Source organism: Oxyura jamaicensis, chromosome 3, assembly GCF_011077185.1.
Source record: "Oxyura jamaicensis isolate SHBP4307 breed ruddy duck chromosome 3, BPBGC_Ojam_1.0, whole genome shotgun sequence".
Taxonomy (NCBI): domain Eukaryota; kingdom Metazoa; phylum Chordata; class Aves; order Anseriformes; family Anatidae; genus Oxyura; species Oxyura jamaicensis.
Window position 1 is genome coordinate 59,408,843 of NC_048895.1, and position 14,906 is coordinate 59,423,748.

Here is a 14,906-nt window from a genome sequence, read left to right on the forward strand (position 1 = left end):
AAAAGAAGTGGTTCTTAACTCAAAATACAAAGGCTGGCAGAATGTCCTTCATCCATGCAGCCCTGTTCTAGAGCTTCTAGAGCAGGCTGGCTACATTCATGCTTTGTAACTTTTGTCTCTGGGATTCTTTGGGTCCCATGGGGATCTCTTAGACTTTATGATATAATGATTATTACTTCTGTGTTGTTGTTGTTGGTTTTTGTTTGTTTGTTTTTCATTTCAAAATTTTTGAAATAATGACAGGATTGCTTTGCAGCCCACCCAGATGATCTTCTTGTGTCCTCAAACTGAGGATGTACATTTCATGCTGTGGCTTGAGGCTAGAGGTCATGTGGAGTCACTGAAGGGGACCAAAGCATATTAGAGGACTATGTAATGCAGGGGGAGCCAACTCTAGAGAACCCATAAAAGTTTTGAGAGTGGTTCGTTGAGTGATCTGTCACTCAAACTATGCTAGGAAATTGTCTTCTAGAAGACCAGTTGCAGTGATCCTAACCACAGTAACACTTAAGCAATGTAGACACTTGATTGTGTGGCATTCAGATAGCCCTCTTCCTTGTAGCCAGATATCTCTCACAGACACCAGTGAGTGGGGGGACTAAAGCTAAAAGCAAAGGCTCAGAGCTGGAAGCTCTCCAGGTTTATAATTGTAGCAAACAGGCAGAGAGAAAGCTCTGTAATATCTGCTCCCCTTTGAGGTATACCGCTGTGTCTGGTGGGTCACATACCAGCCAGTGCCAATCTGCTCCTACAACAGAACAGCATTCAAAAATTGACTTGAGAATAGTGTTTACTAATTCTGCAGTTACCTTCCCCTTCTGCCTTCTTATCCAGCCTTTGCCTCAGCCTCTTTCAACACCAGCAGGGAGAGTATCACCTCTGAAGTTCAGGTGGGTAGCTGTACATGGGAGCTTGCAGCTTGACTATAAAGCATTTATCTTAGCTAATGTAGAGCTGAAGAAAGATGTGCTGTTCTCTCCTTAGTGTTTTCTGCTAGTTATGCCAAGAGCTGCTCATACCAGTCTGGGGACCAGACACGTAATAGTTAGGAGCAGAGTGTTGCACACTAAGGTTTCTTCGTCCTTGATCCTGCCTCAGAGATTCAAGAGCCATACATTATTTCTGATTTATGATTATATCAACAGCAAGTATTCACACCGCCCCCTTGGACCTCCTCCACTTCCCTAGCCATCTTGACAGAGATGCTGGGAGTATTAATTCCAGCTGGGTGCACGAGTTCAGAGAGCCCTTCTGAAAGAGAAGTAGTGAAACAAAAGGAAGAGAGACGCTCTCTTTTGGCTCTGCTTTGTTGTGCTGCAGGAAGCGAAGAGACAGCAGTCCAGACAGCAGAGATGACAGGTCATGAAGAGGGCACTTCCTACAAGACAGGAAGCCATGCTGACCTTTATATGGAGCCCCATCTGGCTGCAGGCCTCCGTTCCCCGCTTTGTGCTTGGATTTCCATCCTCTGCGCATGGCTGAGCTAGGGGCTGCTGCAACTGGCTAGGCAACATGCTGTGGGAGAGACTGGTCAAGCGCCTGGACCCTTATTGTTGGGTGCTGCCACCAGGCAGAGAAATCCCTGACTAGATTACGAAGAGGCTGATGATGCCAGCTGGAGGACCTGGGGTGTAAGGCATGCAGTCATAGGATGCCAGAGACACACAGCTGAATCAGTGTGAATCATGATCCTGCAGAAACTTTTCAAGGAAAAAAGTAGCTGTCAATCAGCCAAACTACCTAAAATATCTCTTCATTTTTACTGTTTCATTTCATATCTTAAAGGTCTAGTAAGGTTATAAATGTGATCTGTTAAGGGGTATTAGAAGAGAGTGCAACTTTTTTTTTTTTCTTTTTTTTTAATGAAAACAATTTTAAAAGAAATTACAACTCCACTTCCCAGAATTAGTTTGTAGGATATAGACTATATTTATTACTCTTATCATAGTTGTTTATATTTCACAAATGTGTGGCAGCTCCAGGCATGATCTGTAATGGTAGGCCATGTCCAACTTAAGGCTCCTCCACATATTGATGAATTATGGTCTAAAGACTCTGTGAGTGAGAACACATTAATAGATTGGAGAGGAAATTCTGGGCTCCTGGTGGGAAATCTTCACAAACACAAACTTATACCTTTATGTATGTATTCAGTTTGTACTGGTTGAATTGAAGGGGAAGCACAAGAGGGTCAGTTGTGACTCTGAATTAGGTGTCTCAGAAGTCAAACAAATTGGCTTTCCTATTCTGTGCTGGATAATGTACCTTTGCCACCTGTGCATTGCCCCAGAATGCTTCTAACTTTCAAGTCTTCTACAGGGTGGCATGACATCACACCTACCAGCCCTTCAGAGACTATTTTGCTGCTGGTACAATCATCAGTGATGGATTTCTGTCAGGTTTTTATCCTCATGAAAATGCAAGATGGTAATTTGGCTTCATAGAACTCGACTCATTATAATTCAAGTGATGCTATCAGCTGCACTATCATGATTAATGCTGTCAATACACAAACATTAATTAATACCATTAATATTTTGAAATCTGGAGTTAATTTTCTGTACCAGAATTATTAGGCTATCTTGAGGTCAGGAACCAGATGTGGCACAGTGCTTCCAAGTTTAGGTTTTTAAATGATCTTCCCAAGACAAAATAAGCTAACATTTTGAAAAGGTAAAAGTGTGAAGCTAAAACATGCAAGATGATATAGGAACCCAGAGACCAAACTATGGAAGGACCCTGACCTCTTTTATCTTTCTGAAAAGCTGAGTGGAATATGAAAAACAGGAGAGGCCAGTGAAGATCTGAAGACCTCTACATTTTCAAACTGTTCTGAAAGTTAAGTTGTGGTAGTGCAGATAGAAGTCTGCTTTGCATTTGTGGTTTGTGCTGGAAAGTGTATAACTGTCAGGAAGAGGAAATGTGACTTAGTGAAGTGCTGAGTTACTTATATACTATTAAGAATCATCTACCAAATGGAACAGACACTGTTTTCAGGACTATGGGAAGGAGGTGAAAACAGCACAAAGTGTTACATAGGGAAAGTACTGGAAATTGGTTAATTCCAGGAGCTGTGGAAGGTTATTTTATATGAGGATGCATGTATCCATTTATTTACTGAACTGTGTACTTCCAAATGAATGAATTTATTTCTAAAAAATCTCAACTTTATTTCATTTAGGCTGAGAGTACTGTAACATCTTTTCTCATATTATGTTTCAAGGAGGTTCATCCAGTTCTGGATAAGCCCAAGAGGTACTAGATTACACAGCAAAAGTACATAAAGACATAAAGGTTTTTCAGAATATTATTTAAATCTGTCTAAGTTTGTTTTGAGATTGAATTGTTTCACTAAAATAAAATAAAATAAAATAAAATAAAATAAAACTGTCAGTAATGTTTTAGGAATTTTTTAGAAAAGGTTCGTTCTAAAAAGGTTGCACTTTATAAGTTGCTAAAAGATTTCAAATAATAAAGGATTCTTGTAATTTTTGAATTATCAAAAATTTTCAAGATCTTTGATCCTTTATTAAAAAAAAAAAAAAAAAAAGGCAGAGCAAAAAGAACAACACTAATTTATTGTATTTGGAAAAGGCTACAGAAGTGCACCACTCCAATTTCTTTTTGAACACAAGTACTCCGGTTCCATATTAGCTTTGCCTTTTGTAGTGTGGCAAAGTATCTAGGGAATTCCAAGTGAATTTTTTCATCTTCTCCAGAACAGGAAACATATTGGAAAAAATTCCTGTGACGAATGTAAGCTGTTTTTCACTGCCCAGTCCCTGCTCTTACTGCTGCACAGAGCAAGGCGGTCACCTATGGGAAAATAAATCTTAAAAAGTCGCAACCCTACATAAAAATGATCATGCTGGGTAGATCATGCTACTCTGCTGAGTCACTTTTGTATCCATGTTTACCTGAGCCAAAAACGTTTAAAGTGGTTTCCTAAGTTCATAACTTCTTTGGGTTGCCAGACTGTCGCAGAGCAGTAGGAGTAGACAGATTAATTTGATTCCAGTCAGTTGGATTCAAAGGAAAGCTGGACAGGGTCCATCCGCATGATGCTTGCATTTTAAGTGAGGTATCTGTTTCAATAAGCAATGTGCTGTGTTTGCTGAATAGGTTGAATTTCAGCTCAGGTGCCCTGGATGAAGCGTGTTCTGAATTCAGCCCCAGTTTGGGGGAAAGGGCTGGAGCACAGAGACTGGATTTGAGGTTGAACAGACAGTTTCTGCAAGAGATGAGACCTCTGCATTTCATCACAAAAGTGATGGATCTGGTCCAAAGGTCAGTGAGGTGAATGGAAAGGCTCCAGATGAATTCAATAGTTCTGGAGCAGACTAATGAGTGCAATTTTTATTTCTCTCCTCCTGCCTCCCCTTTTAGTTTCTCAAAAACATTAGATATCCATTTTTCTGTATATAATCACACCTTTCCTATTTCTTATTTTTTTGTTTGCATTTGATAAATATTTTAGAGCCCTTCACAGACCAGGCAAGAGTCAGACAGAGAGGAAGAGACCAAAGCTATTAGTCAGCTTTGGGATATTTCTCAAGTACTAGGGAGGAAAAAAGAAGTCTAATTTGTATTTGTTGTTCCCATACTTCTGATCTATTGTCATCAGGCTAAAATATTTGCCTTTATATTGCTAAACAACAAGAGTCTTCGGAAGCTTTGCAAAAGTACATTTGTTAGTCACTGTTTGTTGAACTCTCTGAAAATGACAAATGTTAGCTTGTATTTGCTTGTATTAAAAGAGCATAACTTTTTATCTTAAAAGAAGTTAAACATGTTGATTAAATTGATATTTCTGTGTTTGTCTTAAAATTGTTTCACTCGTGCCTTTCTTACTCCTCCTCACTTTCTAGAATCTCTCTTCTTGGGCAAATCTAGAAATTCTCCACAGCCTTTTTAGTCTGCAAAAATGCTGTTTCCATGCCTGACAGCTGCTCCTTTTGTTGTAAAAAATATTCCAAAAACAAAACAAAACAAAACAAAAGCATTCTCTTTTTCACCAAAACATGATGAAGAATAGATAAAATACCATATTATTAAAAGATTGATGCTATCATGCTATATACCAGTCAATTATAGAAAGAATTTATGAAATATTAAACAAAATGTCAGAAACAGCAATTCAGAGAAAGCACACAGATATGAAACCCCAAAAATCTATCTGATTGTGAAAGTCAATTTCCTATGGCTTAAGGAAGTGGCCATCCAGAAATCAGTTATTGCTTTGCTGTACCACTTAGCACCCTATGAAAGCACATTGTCACTACCTTACCATGATGTCTGTGAATCCATTCAGCATTATCCAAAGATAAGGAAAGGTGTCAAATTATGAAAAGGGCATATGTAAAATTCAACAGCTGATATATACTTTTTCTTGGCTGTCCCTGGCACTATGTAAGGTGCTGTGCTACCACATGGTCATATAGCGTCTCCTCCACGTGGGAACAGTTTTTGCAGTCACAGAGCAGGGTCCATATGCAGGTCCACCATGTTGGCTTTTTTGAAATGTTTTAGGGTTTGGCTTGTTCCAGTGAAGCATTGACTTACTCTGTCCTATACTTAAACACTATGTTGTCTTGGTGCACCAGTCTGCCTGTGGTTTTGCATGGAGGACTCTGACCATGGAGTGCTATGTTCATACTTTGAAGGACCTGCGAATTTTGCTACAAATCTTTTTATTCTTTAGCCTTCTTGATGTTTTGCTGAGAGATCATTTTGCTACTGTCACTTTCCCAGTTTGGGGGGATTATATTGTTTGCTGAACGAGTGCAGTAACAGAGATCTGAGACTGGAACCGTGTGTAGAGTCTCCCTATCCCTTCTCATTGACATTATTTGTGGTTGGGCACAGGAGAGCCATGAGTAGAATATTGTAGGGCAGGGGGAAGATGGGGTGGACAGAACAGAGAAGCTTTCTCATGCAGAAACTTCTTTTTTGCCCCAGGATAAGAGTCTGTTTCCAACAGAGAATCAGAGAAACTGGGCATAGGTAAGATAGGGTGTGCTCCTAGTTACTTTGATCCCTCTTATCTGAAGAGGTCTTATCCAACCTTTTGATGAGGAGAAAAAAAGCCTTCTGTTATCAAGGGTAGTTGCTCCCTATTAATGATGAAAAAAAGTAGAACTTGACAAAATAAGGGTTTTTATTTCAGTTCCTGAAACAATTATTTCTTTGTGGCAGCTGAAGATATGTGTTGCCAGAAAATGTTTTCCTTTATATGCATAAGAAATCATGATGCTTGGATAACAAAAAGACAGGTTTAGCTTCCATTACATCAGATTTTCATCTACATTAAAATTTGAGTGAATAACTATATTCACTAAAATTTGAGTGAGTAACTATAAATTACTACTATTTTCACAAATCTTGAAAAATATGAAGGAAATCAGAGTGCTTTTCTAACATAACAAACTAATTTAGTTGTGAAAGAGCATTCAAAAAAAAAAAAAAAAAAAAAAAAGCTTTCCTTTTCTTTCCTTTTAAGCTGATTTCATTAGACAAGACAAGAATAAGAAACATCAGCATTTTAACTACCTTCAGTCCTTTTCTATAAGTCCACATATATGTTTCTTTTGGTTACTTGGAAATAAAATGGCAGCAATAGGAAGCAATTGCTTATTATATATAACATTTGTGGCAGTTTAATGAACATTACAGTCTCTAATGACATTCTTGTTTAAGTGCCACTAAGAATGAATACACACGGGTACTCCTTTCACAGGCATAGCTGTAGTCATCCATCAACAGTTGTTTAATGAGGAGGGAATAAAGCTTTTCTGAGTGTAGCTATTTAATTTTTAAACTTTCTTTTTTCCCCCAATCAAATGAAAACACATTTCAAACTCTATGTCTGTTTTCTTGTTATTCCCACTGGCAGGCTTAGCACTGAATAATTCAGCAGATTGAGTAGCCTAAACCAAGTACAACCCCAAATCCCCAGACTTACAAAACTCAATTTCAGGTTTCTCACCTTAAGCAATACATTTAATAAATTATGTATTTTTCCCCTTTAATATGCATTTTCCAATGGATTGCAAATAGCCGAGACACTATCCCCTTGATACTATTCATTTACATATGAAAGTAAGAAAAAAAGCTGAATGTTATAAACATTCCCCTATCTAAAAGCCTTACTGTTGGTGTTTTTTTTTTTTGTTTGTTTTTTTTTGTTTTGTTTTGTTTTTGTTTTGTTTTTGTTTTTGTTTTAATTTTTATTATTGAATCTAACCCTGGGAAAATGTGGCCATACAGAAAAATTATTTTGAGTTCCTGTAATCTGCACTAGTTACTATTACATGAAGAAAAAGAGAGGTAAACATCCAATTAAATGTATAATCATCTCTTTGTGTAATTTGCCAAAGATATAATTTATTCTAAATTTACCGAGAAAAGTACAGAAGAAGGAATAATCAGCAGAGCCTGGTAATTAGGTATGTGTCCTCTGGCACATGGCCTGGCATATTTCAGACCAAAAGTAGATCTGAGCTGCACATTTTTGATGCAGATCTTGACTGATTATGAACTCTCCAAAACTCAGGGTGTTTGGCATAGGGTCCTGGCAGATCCCAGCGGAAAGGGTGCAGCTGCACCCTGCATCCTGCTCAGATTCTCACATCTGTTGACACTCAATGGGATGTCAGATTGAATTTTAGCCTCACGCTCCCATTTGTATCACTGAAAGCAATTAAGATGTTGGGCAATCTAAGACATTGTGAAGCTTCAGGGCTTGTTAAAATTGCTTGTTATTCTCCTCAGGATAAGTATGGGGGGGGAGAGGAGGAATAAAAAAAAAAAAAAAAAAAAAAAAAAGGAGCTACTATGACCTTTCCTGGCCTCTCATCTTTTGCTTCTGAAAGAGAAGAGAGAAGAAACGTACAAGTGCCTGTGTTAGTAACAGACACACGTCCTTGTAGGTGGATCAATTCATTTCCATTAGCGTCACAAGTGGAAGTGGAGCAGTGATCTAATCTACAGAGCCTATTATCAAACAGCTTTCCTTATTCTCCTCCACTGAGCTTGCTGCTTTATTCCCTTGCCAAATTAACCTTGAAGGTATAACGTGACTTTCTAGACTCTACTTTATGTCTGCAGAGAAGTTGTTTTTCATTGTTAAATGCTGTAATAGCAGGAGTCAAGGACAACAGCATTTTGACATCATTAATTAAATAACACTATTATTTAGAATAACCTTCAGATAAACAAGGGCTTGATCTTTATGCTGGATGCTTTTTAGCCATATACACAGAATGAGTAGAAATGATAATAACTAGCTTCAAGCTCCTGTACGCAGTCTATAAGAGGCAGATCCTCTCACTTATTGTGAGCACTGTTTAGAGATTGGAAACAACAAGACTACCACCAAGGCAATATACTACATTGCGTATGTCCAAACCCCCATCCCAAGGGATGAGAAATGACCCCCAGTAAAATGAGTAGGACCAGTTGTATGGGAGGTAGCTTTTGAAGGCGCAGGAAATCACAGTCCTGCAAAGTGAGAACAAAGGTTTTTGAGTCTGTCTGTTAATGGAATGTGATTGGAAAGGTGACTTTGGCAATGGGCATAAAAGAAGCCTGGTATTATGGAAACTACAGAAAAAAAAAAAAAAAATGGAAAGTCTCTAATGGGGAAACATTCTCTAGAAAGACCAAGAGCAAAGCCTGCATTATATCTTCTATTTGACAGATTGACTGGGCACTAGAAACGTTTCGGAGGTTTGCACAAAGTTTTAATTTTCCTTGAAAGACATGTTATGGACTCTCACTTAGATTTTGTTCCACAGCACTAACAATTGCAACTTCATCCCATTTGAAGAAAATAAAAAGAAAATTCTTCTCTGTCCTTTGTCTTTATTTATATTTTTCAGGTACATTTGAGGAACACTTTATGTGGCAATGGGAAATAAGTGGCCACTTATCTTTTCTGGGAAGAGCCACTTGAGTTGACTCAGCTGATTCAGTCCTGTGGAGATCAAGGAAATATGAAAGAAATCTTTCCATCCAGCACATACAACCATGATAATTTTCTGCTTGTTGTGAAATAGCTGCTATCTTTCCTAAACTAGCTTTGTAATGTCATGAATCATTCTCTGCTCTCTTGAAAAATGAGCAAATAAACTGCAAAAAAAAAAAAAAGGCTGTATAAATCCCATTTTGGTGGAAGAAACTTTATGCCTGAAATAACAGAGGTTTCCACATCTTCAAGAGAAGAAGCATTTGGAAATGGACATTAGAAGAAATACTGGGAAAAAAAAAAAAAAAAAAAAAAATTCTTCCAACAACAAAAAACCAAGGTTCAGAATCTACAAAGGCTTTTCTTGGCTGTACATGGTAACACAGGTCTCTGTTCCATCAGCTGGACCCTCTCTGTTTTTGTCAATTTCTAAGGCCCAAATAACAGCTGAACCAAGTTCCAGTTCCAGCCAGAAGAGCTGGCTGGTTCATTCCCAGCTACGTGGATGCTGCTCTGAGCACCAGCTCCCCTCAGGGCCTCCTGGTGCAGTTCACTCTACCTGGGCAGGGCAGGGCACCTATGCAGCTTCTGAAGTCTGATTAGAGACATAGTCTGCTTATCCTTCTTCTTATCAACATTTTATTTTTCTTGCTTTCAGAATCAGTTAACAGTTTTAAAAATATATGTCTTCTCCAGGGTGCTTGTCTGTTTGGACAGAGTATTGTCTGATGCACCAGGCAATAAAAGAAATGTGAAAATCTATTACAGTATATATATTTTAAAAAACAAACAAACAAACAAACAAAAAACTTCAAGCTCAACTCTAAATAGGTGTGTAGTGCATTTCTCTGGATAGAAATTAAATAGATTTCTTTTAATTATAAAAATAAACTACAAAACTACAGCTAAAGAATCCACTTGGAGAAGAAGTCTCAGTTGTTACACAAACAACTGCTGACTTGAATGGATACCTTTGAAATTTGGAGAACAACCTAGCTAATGACTATAGATAACCATATACAAGTAGCTCTCAGGACTCGGGTGCATGTATCTGTGAAGTCTGAAAGTGTAGGAGCAGAGAAGCTGCACTCACATTTGGATTTCCCTGGGGAGTGTATTTGGAGTAAGCGATAAAACCCTCTTTGTTCACTCTCTCTGCTACAGCAGAGTAGCGCATCCAGCCCCTGGGCAAAGTTGGTGTCTTCCCCCTGTCTCAGGTCAGCTGGGGTGGGTCCCAAGATATTAGCCCTGGAGCACACCCTGATGTGCAGGGTCTGGCACAGAGAAATCATCAGTCTGTGAGGAAAAGGCATCCCCTTATTCTCCCGTGGAGCTGCCTCTGCCCCCAGCAGCTGTGCTGTGAAAATGGTACTTGAGAAGGCTTTAAGTGTCAGGGTGGGCAGGTCAGATGCCTGGGCCTGCAGCACTTCCATGAGACAACCAAAGCATTTGACATGAGTGTTAAATCCATCACCAGCCTGTGGATATCACAGCAGAAGGAGGGTGGAAACCTGGTGACTTGGAGGGAGCTGGACTGTGTAAAACAGCTTAATAAAGGTCAGAATTGACCTTTACCTGCATAAGCACTGGGTAGTATGGAAACTGTAACAGAAGATAGATCTTCCAAAAAGAACCAGTTTTTGTTTTTAATTCATGAAAAAAGAGAAGGGGAGATAAAAAGAAAAGGGTCAGTGGGAGAAAATCAGGAGACATGACAAGGGAGGGTTTTTCCAAGCTACAGGAGAAGTATGCACAGTGTGTATGGGATGGGGCATGCACATGGGGCACAGGTACTGCAACAGGAAAAAACATTCCCCTGGCCAGGAGCTGGGAATGTGAACGGGCATACTGACAGGCAACTGAAGAGGTGCCAAAGCTTATTTTCCCCTTTAAGATGACTGCAACATCATCCGTTACACTCTGATTTCCCATTCCAGTGTTTGCCTCTGTTTGTTTTCCCTTTTTGCTTGCCAAGTCTATAGCGGCATTTTATACAACACTGATCTCTACCAGGGAAACTCAGAGAAGAACCTTGCACAGAGCTCAAGCTCTGCCTTGCTGAGAGGAGCCAGGCTGAAGCCTGGGTCTCTCAGCCCAGGAGAGTCTCCTTTCACAACAAAAACATAACATTCACAGTGCATGGGAAATGGTAACCCAGATATTTCACGAGCTGCTTGAAATATTTGGGGATTTCATAAAATGACTGGATAAAAAACAAGCTGGAAGACCAGTCAGTCCCCTGAAAGCCTGTTACTTTTACCACTAACTGAATGACTGAAAAATGACCGCAAAATTAATGAAAATTGTAGTAATTTTTCAAAATGACTGATTTCGTATTCAACAAATCCAGATATGCCAAATATAGAAAATTGCACTGGGACCATTTCTGCAAAGGTGAGCTTCGTGAAACATGACTTATTGATGTAGTATATCCAATTAAACAGTGAATTAGACTGAAATAATAGCTGAAAGTAACAAATATGCAGAGAGCACAACAGTGTCTTCATAGCTTAACATACCTCTATGTTCGACCTCACACTTTGAAGGAGTTGTCTTCCTATACTAGGTCTACTACTTCATAGTGATCTGTGGCAGTAGTGTCCTGAAATTCACCTTAATGTACTGTCAAGCCTGAGAAGGTAGGGAAGAGTCCAAAACTGCAGAGAGTGGGGAACAAAGGTGTCTCTGGTATGTGACATTCTGCTTTATCACATGAAAAAATACAAAACACAAAATTGAAAAAAAAAAAAATCCAAAACCTACTTTTATCTGTATCTTTTGAGGAAGAAGAGAAACCCACTCTCAGCTGGCCTTCACCTCAGTGAGGATGCACAGGAAGAAGTGTCTGTGTTCCCTCTGTTCTGCTTCCTAAAAATTCTGCAAGCTCTTCCCTTGCCCAACTTTACTACCCTTTTGTCTCCAACCCTCCTGGCTCAGCGTCCAGGTGAGATAAAATGTTTATCTGATGATAGCAATTCGTGTGGCTACACCATTTCACAACACACAGAAGCTTGTCTGCTGTTCACCATGGGTCAGACAGATTGCGTTGTGTCATGAGCTTGCTTGTTATTGCAACGGATAAGAAAAAGCCAACAAATACTAAGAATATGATTAAAGAAGGGACTTACAAAGTATTACTACAGGAAGTACTTAGGTAAATATTGAAGTAAAACTGAGGACTCCTGCTTACGTCCTGTCAAATCCTGAAAGTACCTAAGCTCCTGACAGTCTCGTTAGTCTAGTTTTCTAATGAAACCAGTCTGGAAGGTTTCACTCTCTGTCTGCCTTTTCATGATGGCCATTTGTCTTCATATTCTTGGTAGGAAGGTCAGTTAGGGCTCTTGAAGCCTGGCTTTGAATCTTTACAATGGTATTCTGGAAGAGTGGCAACTTTATTATTAAGCAATATTGTTTTATTATTATATTTATAGTGCTATGTATGTAAGTATGTGTGTTTCTTATAAATATATACATACATGCAAAGTACACTATATATTTGTATATGTATTTAGCATACGCACACCTTTAAATATAAACTTGTGTTGCCTTTTTTTTTGTTTGTTTTTGTTTCTGTTTAAATATGAGAAGCTATTAATCACATAATTCCAGACTCTGAATGCTGTTGTGACTTTAATATCAGAGTTAACTACAAAAATGTGCAAAGTGCATTATGAATTTTCCCAGACAGATTAGGTACATACATAAGTTTTATAAACCTAGTCTTAGCCTTCTTTTTCAAATCTCCTTTTCTAGAAACTCCATTAAGCATGAAGAACAATAGCATGATTATAACTGCCATAACACAGAGCTGAGTGATATCCTGGAGTCATGTTGTTGCTCTGAGTGAGTTCTAGAGCAGAATAATTTGATGCAGAAACTTAGGGTCAAATTTTGTCAGGGGATTAGAAAGATGCCTCTAAATACATTCACTCATCTGCCACAAAGCTGATTGTATGGTATGATTACAAATATATATATATATTTGTATATATATATATATATATACATATGTATATATATATATATATAGTATCCCCAAGTCTGACAGATTCTGTGCTCTACCAGAGAACTGAAACTACCCGCAAGGGAGAGCTATGAGGTATGTGGAAAAGCAAAGGTTTAGATTTAGGTTTGTCAGGTGGCAAGAATGACTTTTCCATATAACCTCCTTTAGGGCAAAAGCCCTGAAGATCTAATTTTCTGAGGTCCTCTGGAAGGGTAAATGTGGTCATGCTGACATTAACATTGTGGCTTGGAGTAGTAAAGTATTGCTGTCCAAATCTCCTGGTTGTCCCCCTTACTGCAATTGGATTGGTTTTGCAGTGTGGTAGACCAGGAACAAAAGAGGAGGCTTTGATTTATTGAGCCTTTCTTATTGCACAGAATTACTAGCTAATATAAATACAACTTATAAAGCCCTGTAAAGTTCCTCCTGTACACACTGACATTGCATTGACCTATTTAAGAAAATACCCACCCCAGATACACTGGAAAATGATGAAGCTTTGCTTTAAAAAATAGCTTATTTGCAAAGGGTGTGGGTAACTCTGAGATAACTGTTGTTTGAAAGGAACTGCAACCTGTCATGCATAACTTTATACTTATAATTTTAATGCTCTTTTGCTGTTCCTGTACTTCTCAATTCTTTGTGACCTAGTAAGCTATGTCTACACTGTTGGACAGAGACACACAGACAGGTTGTAAATGCATGGCTAGTCTGCTCAGAAGCCTGATAAACCAGACTGCCTGAACTCTGTGCTACCATTAGTGCTTTTTGGTTGTTTTGTAGGTTAAAGAACCAGAACCTTAATGCAAAGCTCATTCCAAAGTCTTGTGACTGCCCCAGTGCCTCTGCCATCAGTGCAAGACCATACAGAGTTCAGGGATTGTTCTCAGGTTTTGGTCCTAAATGGAGCAGAACTGATCCTCTGAGGGAAAAACTGAAAAATAACAGCAGACATGACATTGCAGCAGCAGCAGTCGAAGATTTCATTATTTGTGTGCAATTAAATGGTGGAATGTTTACCACAGGGGAGAAAAAAAAAAAAAATAATGTATATTACGTAGCTCTATATCCAGCGTCACATACCTGAATTTTGCTTGCAGTTTCCCAAAAGCCTTTCATGCATCAGTGATAAATAGCTGTCCATGCCTTCAAGATCAGATTTCTCATCTGTATATACTACATAGAAAATTGGGCACAACTGTCTCATTGTCATTTAATCCAACCATTCTTATGACCTGGAACAGTAAAAACAAGGGAAGATGTATAAAATTAGTGGTAGTCACACCACAGGTTGAGCACAGGCTAGTTTCAATAACACTGCTAAATTGTCCTGGAACCCCAGTAACAACATTATGTAGCTTACCTTACCTGATGGCTGTACATTCTGGTGATCTGTTTGTCCTAAAAATCATGGTATTTGGTTTCATGATTTTATTTGGCTTCATGGCTCTATAATCTTGAATGTTCTTTTTACAGCTGAGTAGGAGATACAACTCCTGGTGTGTTCTGAGAATCTATCTTCAGTGCCACTCCATTTCTGAGAACATTTTCTCCAGAGTGTCTAATGAGTTCTTGGGGTAGCAGAGACTGCTAACAAGCCTACTCAACCATCTTGTTGTTAGAGAGGTTTGTGAAGGATCCTGTTTATTCTTTGAAAAAATGTGAATATTTCAAATTTTTTTTTTGGTCCCACTTGAACAAAATAACTTTTCAGAATGGCCACAATACATCAAAAAGGCCTCATAAAATTGCTATGCCAGAAGGTTTCACTTTGACTTCTTTCTAAAGAAGTTCATCAGGTGCTTTGCATGTATATTTATGAATTTTTAGAGAAAGTGTCAAATAGTTATTTACATTCCTGTGAAATGCTTTGATTTTGCTGAATCACCACACTGTAACAGAATAGTTTTCTAACAGAAAATTTTCAACAACTTT

General features: G+C 38.6%; 2 long non-coding RNA genes across 2 annotated transcripts; both read left to right on the forward strand.

Moving 5' to 3' along the window:
- The first annotated feature begins 643 nt into the window (after window positions 1–643).
- On the forward strand, window positions 644–6,132 carry LOC118164110. Its single transcript, XR_004749347.1, has 2 exons — window positions 644–2,214; window positions 2,400–6,132. It is a non-coding gene; the product is annotated as an uncharacterized LOC118164110 (long non-coding RNA).
- A 3,754-nt stretch (window positions 6,133–9,886) lies between these two features.
- On the forward strand, window positions 9,887–14,015 carry LOC118164108. Its single transcript, XR_004749345.1, has 2 exons — window positions 9,887–12,949; window positions 12,996–14,015. It is a non-coding gene; the product is annotated as an uncharacterized LOC118164108 (long non-coding RNA).
- Window positions 14,016–14,906: the final 891 nt, after the last annotated feature.